We start from the raw sequence: 12,372 nt of genomic DNA, 5'->3' as shown, positions 1-12,372 counted from the left end.
GTCGCTTTACGGAAGGCCGGGAGGGTAGTCAGGGTCCGGATCTCAACGGGGAGATCGTTCCAGAGGGCTGGAGTAGCTACAAAGAAGGCCCTCCCCCGGGGGTCGCCAGCCGAAATTGACCGGCAGATGGAATCTGGAGGAGGCCTAGTCTGTGCGATCTAATAGGTCTCTGGGAGGTAATTGGCAGGAGCCAGGTCCGATGCCATGTAGGGCTTTAAAAGTAACGACTAGCACTTTGAAGCATGTCCGGAGACCATGGGAAGCCAGTGCAGCTCGCGGAGGATAGGTGTAACGTGGGTGTACCTAAGTGCACCCACAATCGCTCGTGCGGCTGCATTCTGGACTAACTGGAGTCTTCGAACACTCTTCAAGGGCAGCCCCATGTAGAGTGTGTTACAGTAATCCAGTCTTGAGGTGAAGAGGGCGTGAGTGACTATCCGAAGGATCTCCCGGTCCAGATAGGGTCGCAATTGGTGCACCAGGCGAACCTGGCCAAAGGCCCTCCTGGTCACAGCCGACAAGTGGTGTTCTAATGTCAGCTGTGGATCCAGGAGAACTCCCAAATTGCGAGCCCTCTCTGAGGGGCATATAATTTCACCCCCCAGGCTAATAGATGGAATAGCTGGACCATCCTTGGGAGGGAGCATCAATAGCCACTCAGTCTTGTCAGGATAGAGTGCAAGCTTGTTCGTTCCCATCCAGACCCTGACAGCCTCCAGACACTGGCACATCACTTCTACCGCTTCACTGAGTTGGCACGGGGCGGACAGATACAATTGTGTATCATCTGCATATTGATGGTATTTAATCCCGTGCCAGCGTATGATCTCACCCAGCGGCTTCATGTAGATGTTAAATAGAAGAGGGGACAGGACCGAACCCTGCGGCACTCCATAATTGAGGGGCCTAGGGGTCGACCTCTGCCCTCTGACCAACACCGACTGCGACCTGTCCGAGAGGTAGGAGGAGAACCACCGAGGAACGGTGCCTCCCACTCCCACCTCCCGCAACCATCGCAGAAGGATACCATGGTCGATGGTATCGAAGGCCGCTGAGAGGTCAAGGAGCACTAGGATAGAGGAGTGATCCCTATCCCTGGCTCGCCAGAGATCATCGATCAGCACGACCAAAGCAGTTTCCGTGCTGCAACCAGGCCTGAAACCGGACTGAAAGGAATCCGGATAATCGGTTTCATCCAAGGACCGCCGGAGTTGAAAGGCCACCACTTTCTCAACGACCTTCCCTACAAAGGGGAGGTTGGAGACTGGACGCTAGTTACTCAAAATGGCTGGATCCAGAGAAGGTTTCTTCAGGAGGGGTCTCACCACCGCCTCCTTTAGGAGGAGCGGGAAGGATCCCTCCCGGAGAGAGGTGTTAACTATCATCTGGATCCAGCCATGTGTCACCTCCCTGCTGGTCGAGACCAACCAGGAGGGGCACGGGTCCAGTATACAGGTGGAGGCACTCACCGCTCCCATGGCCTTGTCCACTTCCTCAGGAGCGACAAGTTGAAACTCTCTCCATAAAATCCGCTCAAGACCTTCCCCCGGTACCTCGGCTGGTACCGTGCAATTGGAGTCCAGATCTGTCTGAATCCGAGCGACTTTATCCATTAGAAACTGAACAAATTCCTCAGCTCTACCCTGTAAAGGGTCGTCCACATCCCTCCCTTTCAAGAGGGAGCGGGTTATTCTAAACAAGGCGGCTGGGCGCGATTCAGCGGATGCAATAAGAGCAGCAAAATGCACACATTTCGCCGCCTGTATTGCCACGAGATAGGTCCTGATATAGGCTCTCATCAGTGCTCGGTCTGATTCAGAGTTACTGGCCCTCAGTGGCGCTCTAGGCATCTCTTTTGGTGCTTCATCTCCCGGAGTTCCTCGGTGAACCAAGGAGCCCTCCTGGATCTGCTACCTTGGAGAGGCCGCAAAAGCACAATCCGGTTTAGAGCCCTGCCGCCACTATATTCCAAGCAGCGACTAAGGACTCTACCGGACTGTGGATGAGAGCATCAGGTATTTCTTCAAGCGCCGTCTAAAATCCCATAGGGTCCATCAGGCGCCTGGGGCGGAACCACCTAATCGGTTCCTCCTCTCTACAGTGGGGGATTGGTTTCCAAAAGTCAAGCCTCAGTAGGAAGTGATCAGACCATGACAAGGGCAAGATCTTAATGCCCCTCAAATCTAGATCACGTTTCCACTGCTCCGAGAGGAATACGAGGTCAAGTGTTGTGACCCGGTGAGTGAGGTCGGACCCCGAATTACTTGGATCAAGTCCATGGCTGTCATGGAAGCCATGAACTCCTGCGCTCCCATCAGAGTGTTCACCGAGCGAAGGCAGGTTGAAATCCCCCCAGCACCATAGCCTGGGGAAACTCTACCGCCAGCTCAGCTCAGTCTTTGCTTTATACAGTTAAGAAAGTGCTGGATTTCTCTAATGTTTTTCCTAATACTGTTAGTACTTAAGCATCTTACTCATTTGACTTCATATAATTAGTACATTTCCTTCTTCTTCCTTGCATTTTTTCCTACAGTGCAGGGTCTGTGGGCTTTTTAATTAACCAAGTATTGTTCCGTTGGTATGCGACAAGAATTGATTGACTGGCTTGCCACCTGAGGCTGACATCCTGGACTGAAAGAGAATGACTGACCCAGTCACTAGTCAGATTTCATATCTAAGGACTAGAACTCACAAGCTCCAAGTTATAGCCTGATGCCTTAATCAATAGACCAACTGGTTTTATAGAATTGATGGATGATGACAGTTAAACATTTGGTTCAAATGTATACATTTCAGAGACCTTCTCTTCCCTTTACATTCATTTCGCTTCTATAAACATGATTATCTTTTTAAATGTTCCCTTAAATCTCCCATTCTGATTTGTGCTCAAGTTCTTTGTTAATTTTCCAAATCTAATTAATCACACACAATGTGTATTTTAGAAATGTATTGCAATTGTGTAGAATTGTATTCTTGAGAGAAAGGCAACAAAATGTGATTTACTGAATTTCAGAGTCTTGCTAGTTTATTTATTCCAGTCATTTGAACCCGATTGAGAGAACTGTGATAATTGGGGCTTCCAACTCTTATTCATAATTACTCAGCTCGCTTCTATATCCATAAACACGCAGTAATGCAGCATATACCGAGGTAAACATTCAATGAAATATTTTTAATTCAACTAAATGATTTAAGTAGAATAAACATTACCCTAAAGTAGAATAACATCATCCTAAACATGGTACTTTCTGAAAATAAGATAAAACATTGTGCGTGATAAGACTTACCTAATAAAAGATAATAGAAAATTAATCAGACCAGCATGGATAATATTTTTACAGTTGCGCTGAACTACATGGCTTCATTCTGAATAATCTGAGCAGATTATCTATGCATAACTGGTGAAATTCCATTGTTCTTCTACTTCTTTCTTCTCACCTGTAGAAATTTAGACATGAAAGAGAGGCAGTAGCAAGGAAGAATCTGATCTATTAGTAATGCACATAAATTAGGCTTAACAATTTTGTCTTGCTAAAAAAAACCTCTTTAAAAGGTAAACATAGTTTATAAAAAAGGGTTTTGTTAATTTGCAAAACAAATTTCAAATTTATTAACTTATTATTTATAAAAACAAAAACAGCCAACATTAATTGTTACTAAGTATCTGTATTTTTATTTCAGGGTGGGGTTTTTTTTTTTTTTTTGTATATTTCCTTTAACCAACTTTCTCCAAGAAAATTAAGGCCATAATGTTTCTTTTTTATTATATTTAGTTTTCAGATAGGGTAGAGTACAAAACAACATCTTCATATTCGGATATTCATCAGTTTGATATATTCCCTCCAAAAATACTAAACGCAAGACCCTAATTTGATAAAACGTATTTCTATATTGTTTCAGGCAGATTTGAAATATTATTTATATAAATGCAATGAATTAGCAAATTAAATTGGCACTTTATTTTAAAAAGCAATAAGTTCAGCTTTCAATTATAAAAATATTTAGCAATTTTCAAGTAAAATTATATTAGTCATTTGCTTTTTTCCATTTTATTTTTAGGGCAGTTTCATGGGTGCATATTATTCTATTAAATTTAAATAACAATATTTATTGATATAAATTGTTTAAAACCAGCATTATTGCTTTAAAACTGCTTCTAAAGTAGCTAAACAAGCTTCGTTTGTTTCACTGTAGGAACATACTAATTTTTGAAAATATTTTCCAAATTGTTCTAGAGTGCAGTGCTCATTAGATTTCAGTAAGGGCTTTACAATGGTGTCTAGCAAAAGTTGTATTTGCTTTTCTTGTTTTTCACTAAGTTTTTGGTAGTATCAGTCTGACTTCGAGTAATGTTTCAAACTAAAACTTTTGTATTATCCTATTTTTTTAATGTAAACTAATATCTGAAATAGTACTGGAGAAGGAAAAAGCAGCATACTATTGTTTAATGGATAGTGAAATTGAGGGACTAGTGAGTGTAAGACAACATTATTTCTCCAACAATTAAGTAAAATGAATGTTAAGACTTAAACCTATCAAACAATGTGAAACCTGTGTAACTTTATACTTATATATACCCTTTTGTTCTCAGCTATTCAGAAATGGAAATAATAATTTGATTTTGTCATCCCTTTGGGGCAGGCCAGGTCAGGAAACAGATAGCACCAAAATGTTAGAAATAGACTTTATTGACATAGGCTATAACAATTTTAGAAAGCCTGGCAGCATTTCCCTTCTTAAGTCTTAGACTAAAAAGTCAAGACAGGGCAAGGCTGAGTTTCTTTCTCATGCTTTCCTGTTCTCTGGCTTAGTCATGCTTTATTAATGATTGGTGGCATATTTTCTCCAAGGTCATCTCTGCATTCCTCCATAAGTTTAAGGAAGTAAGAATGACACTTCACATAAGGACATAAAGCATTTTAGAATGATGACTATTTTCCATTCCAGGCAGGTCCAATTCAGTACGAAAAGGGATGGAAGAGGTTTGGCTCCTAGCTCACTGAAGCATTTGTAAAGAGTTAGCAAAGGCAACTGTTCATGATCTTTAATACCCAACTTTTTTGAAATTGGTAATGAATTGTGTCTTTCTATTCAAATACACTTTGCGATTTTCCTGGCGGCATGGAAGATTAAGGATGCAAAGTTTCATTGTGCTCAGGCAATGTAGAGTAATGCTACACTCCACCCCCCTTTTGGGCCAAAGTCAAACAAGTGGAAGTTCTATCAGCTACATTTTTCCAATTGTGAATACTCATAAAACATTTTACAATTATATTTACAAGTGCATTTAGTAAGGTTCTACAACAAAAGCATTTACCTCTGGGTTTTATCTGATTAAAAAAAAACTTTTTCTCCAACTTGCATTTCCGATTAGCCTCATGTGAAAGGAAGCCCAAAAGATATTATGGGTCATTCTAGAATCTAGAACAAAGGAAAAGAGGGAAATAGATAATTATAGACAATAGTGACTTTAGTTTTTTAAAAAAAGAAGCTAGGCCTAGTCATAATTAAGTACAAAGTTGTTGATTTATTATTTATTTTGCAACTAATAATATTGATAGCAAGAATGTAAGAAAATTATAGAAACCAGGACTTGTTTTACAAATCTGGAAAAAAACAAGAATCTTGTGGTATTTTATTGCAAAATTTATAGTTGATAATTATATTAAAATCATCTATTTTTCTGGAGCTGGCAACTTTACAGAGAATCATTTTCTCTGTCTGGTGTATTTATAGAATTACTACTACTGCAATATTTCAATGAATATTATCAATGTAGTTAATGCAATAGTTACTTTGGTGATAAGACCAAAAAATTTGTACTAAGATTTTTACTCATTAAATATGTACTTTTAATGTCAATAAGACCTTATGTCAATTCCTATATTTTAGCCACATGAGTTTTAACCAACATTCAATTTCAAATACATACCTGTTGTGGCCCGGCAGGAGCTGTTGGAGCTGCCACCAGACTCCGACAGCGAGGGGCCCTATGAGTCGGCCCTGGAGGATGTGCAGGACCCTGGACAGGGTTCTGACTCCGAGCAGGGCGCAGAGAGACTGGTTGGCCACCAGGTGGCGCCTGAGCCTTGGATCAGTGGGGAGGAGACAAGAGAGAGTGATGCAGAAATCAACAGTGAGTTGTTCCGGGATGCACACCGTCGAAGGGCTACTCGGCGTCAAGAACAACTACGTAATTACAGGAGGTAATTACGCTCAACGGATGGTTCATTAAGCTCCTCTCCAGACTATAAAGAGACTCCTTGTGCCATGACCTTCTTGCAGAAGTCAACGCTTGGACTAAAGAGAAACGAACTTGGCAGGCTGGATTGCTGCCAGAGTTAGTCTGAATTGCTGCCAAGGTGTCGGACTTGCTGCCAAGGTCCTTATCTGTTTGTTTATTTGGCTTTCAGCCACCAAGATTCTGGTCTTGTTATTAAAGGATATTCCATTTTACGCTTGTCTCGGCTTTCATTACTGGACAGAGGAGGGGGTCAGAACTCATACCATTGTTCGATTTCACCTTTTTAAAGATGGTGGTAGTGGTTTTAGCCTAATCAAGAAATTGTTTCTTTTTTTTCCATTCATTCAGAGTAGATTTTAGTCATGGATATTTTTTTAAAGCAACTCCTTAAACAACTCCTGCTTCAGTTATAAGATTATAAACTTGACAAGTTTATAAGTTTCTTTAAGTTATAAGTTGACAAAGGGAAGCATTTGTCCATTTTATATCAATGCAATGTATATAATTTAATTATAGGTTGAAACTACTAAAATATTTTCTTTATGAAATCGTATTCTGTTTTTTTGCAACATATCTTTTAAATAGATTATGAATGCAGTAGCTCTGGTAAGCCACACTAATGAGAATGACATAAATTTATATTTCAAAAGTAAGTTAACTCTTCCTTTAGAAGATGTAAATAAAGAAGGACTAAGGGAGACATGATAGCAGTGTTCCAATATCTCAGGGGTTGCCACAAGGAAGAGGGAGTCAAACTATTCTCCAAGGCACCTGAGTGTAGAACAAGAAGCAATGGATGGAAATTAATCAAGGAGAGAACCAACTTAAAATTGAGGAGAAATTTCCTGACAGTTAGAACAATTAATCAGTGGAACAGCTTGCCTCCAGAAGTTGTGAATGCCCGAACACTGGAAGTCTTTAAGAAGATGTTGGATAGCCATTTGTCTGAAACAGTATAGGGTTTCCTGCCTAGGCAGGGGGTTGCACTAGAAGACCTCCAAGGTCCCTTCCAACTCTGCTATTGTATTAAGTGACTTGTTGTATGGAATTATCTATTCCGTGTAGATTGATAATGAAAACAGAAAATTAAAAGATTTTGAAGTGTTAAACAATAAAGTCCTATATCACACATAATTACATATTTCAAAATTTTAAAACAAAGTTGTTTTGATATCTAAAACATTTTATATAAATTAATTATTTTTCAGTGTAACGTCTGATTAAAAAGATTTTTCTATTTAAATTGAAATTAACCATGGAAAACACATAATCTTGTAAAATTACACAGAAATAGAAAATTACAAAAACTAATGTATTTTAGCAGAAATTTTTCTTAGTATTCTAAACTTTGGTCTGCCATAGCAGGTGGCAGTACCAATCCCATCTTAACTGTTTTCAGAAAAGTTACCGTAAGTAGTCAGAATTAATACTTAAGATTGGGGTGAGCAGGAAGCCTCATGAGTATAAATGAACCTGGGAAATAGAATAGCAGACAACATACTTTACATCACTATTTCATCTGTATAATTGATTAACAATCTATTATGAATAGATGATGTAGATTACCTCTCAACCAAAGAAAAGGTGTGGATGGTAATTTCCCAAAACAAACTTTCAAGAAGTGCATGATGTCATGAAGAAGGGAGATTTTAATTGCTCCAACATCTGTTATATAATAATTTATATGGTCAAAGATCACAATACCAAATTAAAATCAAATAGAAATAAAACACTAGCATAACAAAGACAAAATAAAACCTAGATATGTAGTATGTATTACCGTAATAGTATCTGTGCAAGTGTAAATCTAAAATACTTCAGATTAGGTAGTAAAATATATGTCGTCCAAAACCAAGATAGCTAGTATGTATTAAACCTAAAGCAATAAATACTAAAAAATGTAGTTGTTTATGTAACCAATTATTTTCTTTGTGGCAACATAGAAATTGGCTACTGTGCAAGTGGTAAATGGCTTAATATCTTCTACATGATGATTCACATATAAATTATTTGATCTTCTTGGAAATATACATATTGGGGCAGAAGATAAAAGGACCTGATATCCCCATAGAGTTTAAAATGAGTAATACATGTGAAATGGTTTTGATCTCTTGTCATTAATAGGCAAGTATGCTCAGTTAATGGGGCTTCTGAGTATCTGCCTTGCAGTAATGTGAATGATAAAATGTTATGTTTGGCTTTGAAAAGTACTATTTTCAGCATTGGGAAAATTAGATTTTATAGATATCTTGCTGGTTCTGAAGTGCCCTTATTTATTCAATTTCTACCATATCGACACAGACTTTTAACTTCAGTCTGAAGTTCTATACCCTGTACTCTTTGGGTGAGCAGAATATAGCAAAATGCCAAGAAAAAAGCTAAGATGTTGGCCATGCAGGTACAAAGATAGCCAGGGAAATGATTGAAGCCTGAAAACTGGCCTCTTGTCAGTCAACAGGAGTGCTGATTTACCACCAGCTTATCAGGTTCTATGGAACCGAGTCGCCGGCCATCAACGCACCAGTTAACCAATAGGAAAACACTACATAAATGTACTCACAGAATAGCCCAAAACACATATTCCAGTAGAGAGAAATTCCCTGAAGATGGGTTCAAGCACAAGTCTGAAAGCTACGAAGAGTAAACCTCTGTCCCAGTGACTGACTCAGATCTGATCTTGAAAAAAAAAAAAGCTACATAACTAGTACTTTGCTTCATTTTCTCTAACAAGGAACTCAATGTTCCACCAAGAAATTGTGAAAAACAGGATAAAGGGCAGGATGAAAGCTTGAGTCCAAAATGAACATAGTTGGAGAATATAGTCTTTGGGTTATAACAAGTGCAACAACACACAACTGCATTGCTTAGTGAAAAATCGTGGCAGTGCTTTTACTGTCATAACTCCAGGACTCTGCAGGTTATTTAACAAGAAGGGACGTGAGTTCCATGCAAGGAGACAGGGCATGCATGAGTGGGGAGGTGCTTTGGGTGGGCATGACTTGAAACTTTCCCTGCCGGCTTTCAGATTGGCTTTACTATGGGAAGCCAGCAAGGAAGCTTGCAAATGATAAACACATGACCAAAGGATGCTGAAACTAGCTTATGTATGTGCTAATTGGTCATGATTGTGGGATTGCTGCAATGGCCAGACCATTGAGGACAAATTTTAAGTACCATTCATTTAGCACCATTGTAACTAAATGGTCATAATCTGAATATTTGTATCTTTTTATTTTGAATGTGTTGAAATCTTCAGGACCAGATAATGAAGGAACTGGGAGTCTGGCTGAACTCTTAGTGTGAATTTCTTTAAAAAAAAATTTAAGAGAATTGGTAAAATGCCAAATGACTGGAGCAAATGTCTCCATCTTCAAAAAGATAGAATCTATTCAGTATTCATATTGATATTGCTCTATAAACAATGTGAGAATAGAGAATTAATTACAAGGTTAGGATGAATTTATCAACAGAAAATCTTATTGAATTAGCTTACCTTAGTTTTTTTTTCTTCATGTAGTATTTTCATCAATAGATTATGGGAATTCTATAGAAACAGTCTGTGATTTCAGTAAAGCATTTAATGAAATACTCATGACTTGCTGATCAGAGATTCTATTAAATATGGTCTTAATGATTTGACAATTAGATACAGCTGGCCTGAAAATCACTTTTACTGTATATGTTCATCAGTGGTTGTTCATCAAACTGGAAAGAGATGCCCAAAGGGTCAATCCTGGTCTTCAAGGTCCTTCAGTATTTTCATTAAAATATTTCTCTCTCTCTCTCAAACTGTTTATGCATGTGTATACACGTGCCAGTGTGCATGGGCACATGTAAAATACTGAAAAAATACTTTCATGTCTGATTTAGATGAAGAGGGGCAATACATATTTACATTTTTAATATATGTATACAGGCTAAAAATGGGATGGGGTAGCTAATACCTAGAAAACAAAAATATAATTCAAAGTGATCCTGATATGTTGGAAAAACAAACTGAAAGTAGCATAACTAAATCTAACAGAGATAACTGCAAAGATCACCTAGAAAACAACTATCAAATATAAAAATATAGGACAGGAGTTATCTGGTATGGTAACGATACTTGTGAAAAAGGTATGCGCCAGCAATGTGATGTGGCTGCTAAACAAGATCAATGTAAATACAGGAATAGTTTCACTGCAACGATTCAACACCCAGCCTCAGATTGCATCCATTCTGGGCAACATTCTTTAAGGATTGGGGGGGGGGGGAATGGAACAGGTTCAATAAAAATAAATAGAAAGTAAGTTCTTTGCAGAGGGACTGCAGTAGCATCACTGTATGTGTTTACCCAGGAGAAAAGACCGACTGAGGGGAGGGATATACCGTATTTTTCAGAGTATAAGACACACCTTTTTTCCTCAAAAAGAGGCTGGAAATCTGGGTGCATCTTATACACTGAATACAGCATTTTTTGCCCCCCAAACCCCAGCCCTTTACCAAATGGCCGTGCATAGCCATTAGGAGGTTTCCAGAGTGCTCCTGGGGGCTGGGGAGGGCAGAAATTAGCGAACAATTGGCCATTTTTTTGCTCAATTTTGCCCCTCCCAGCCCCCAGGAGCACTCTATAAGCCTCCTAAAGGCTATGCATGCCCTTTTTTGACAAAAAAGGGCCTATTTTGACGAAAGACGGGCCATTTTTGGGAGGTCTGCAGAGTGCAAAAGCTTTTTTAAAAAAAATTGCCTCTTCAAAATCTTGGTGCATCTTATACTCCGGTGCGTCTTATACTCCGAAAAATACAGCAATCCTTTACAGATAAGTAGTAGAATATGCCATTGAAAAGATTAAGTAATGGTGATTCTTATTATGTCTCTGTAGGAAGGCAGATTCTGATTGACTGCAAAAAACAAAAACAAAACCAGACCCTAATAGTAACAGTTCAATAGTGGAACAAGGCTAGGCAACCGACCGAGATACTTTAATCTCGATTCCTAATTTATGGGTTAGATTCAAAGTAATAAATGACTTCTTCCAACTCTGATTCCATCTCCATTGAATTTAATGGATTTAATGCAAGATTAAGCAACTCTTGCCAAACTTAAATTGAAGTCACAACTGCATAATGACTCGTGCCAGTACCTAAATTTTGTTCACATTCTCTGATAATTCATTACCAATAGGGGTTTTTTTAAAAAATAAGAGCCAATTTCTAAACTATTTAGAAGCATGGCACTTTGACATGAAAATCTACCTGGTTCTTTAGAAATATCCACACAATTCAGTCTATTTCTTGTATTGTTGTTGTATCTTGTATTTCTTGTTGCCTATTTTGCAGGAACATCAGGTAGAATGCCAAATCTCTGCTATCCTTAACGCTGATGCAAAATCAATATTTCCAGATGATCAGTGGAAATGAATGATCCATCCAATACTTTAAATCAATACAGTATAGTCAAAATATTAAAGTCACATAGAAAGTTAATAAATCCCAGTTGGAAATGAGGTAAGAATGAATTTTTTTCTTCCATTCTCCCACATAATCCAAATATTATCATAGAACTACTTTTCTATCACACTTTCCTGATATTTCAAATCTTGAGTAACTTCCTCAAATTGTGTATTTTATATGCAATGGGATGAAATAACTGGAAGTTGTTTCACATTTCAGGTTAAAATATAATTAGCTAGGTACATTAAAAATTGTGGGGAAGGTCATACATTTAAAAGTGAAAATAAATGAGTTTCCTGAAGGCATTGTTCTCAGCAGGGCAGAAATTCAGATATATATGCCATAGCATTGCATTCAATTGCTATTCACTTATTTTGAATGACAATATTATAGTTTTTAAATAAATTTGTTCTTTCTAGGTCAGGAATGAGTGTTAAAAAATCAAAACTGGAATATGAATGTTGTATTTGGTCCAATATTAATGCTATTGATTGCACAAACTATTTTCTGCAATACCCATGGTGTATAAGAATTTTTCCAATATGGTGTAAGAGTTAAGGTGTTGGACTGGCTTAAGAGAGATTCAGTTTCTTCTTCAGTCATGGACACTGACTGGGTGACTTTGTGCCAGTAACCATCTATATTGAACCAGCTTCCCATAGTATCTGGGGGGTGGTGGAATGGAGAAGGGAATAC

This window comes from Thamnophis elegans, chromosome 4 (genome assembly GCF_009769535.1).
Source record: "Thamnophis elegans isolate rThaEle1 chromosome 4, rThaEle1.pri, whole genome shotgun sequence".
Classification (NCBI taxonomy): Eukaryota; Metazoa; Chordata; class Lepidosauria; order Squamata; family Colubridae; genus Thamnophis; species Thamnophis elegans.
This window is presented reverse-complemented; position numbering follows the sequence as displayed.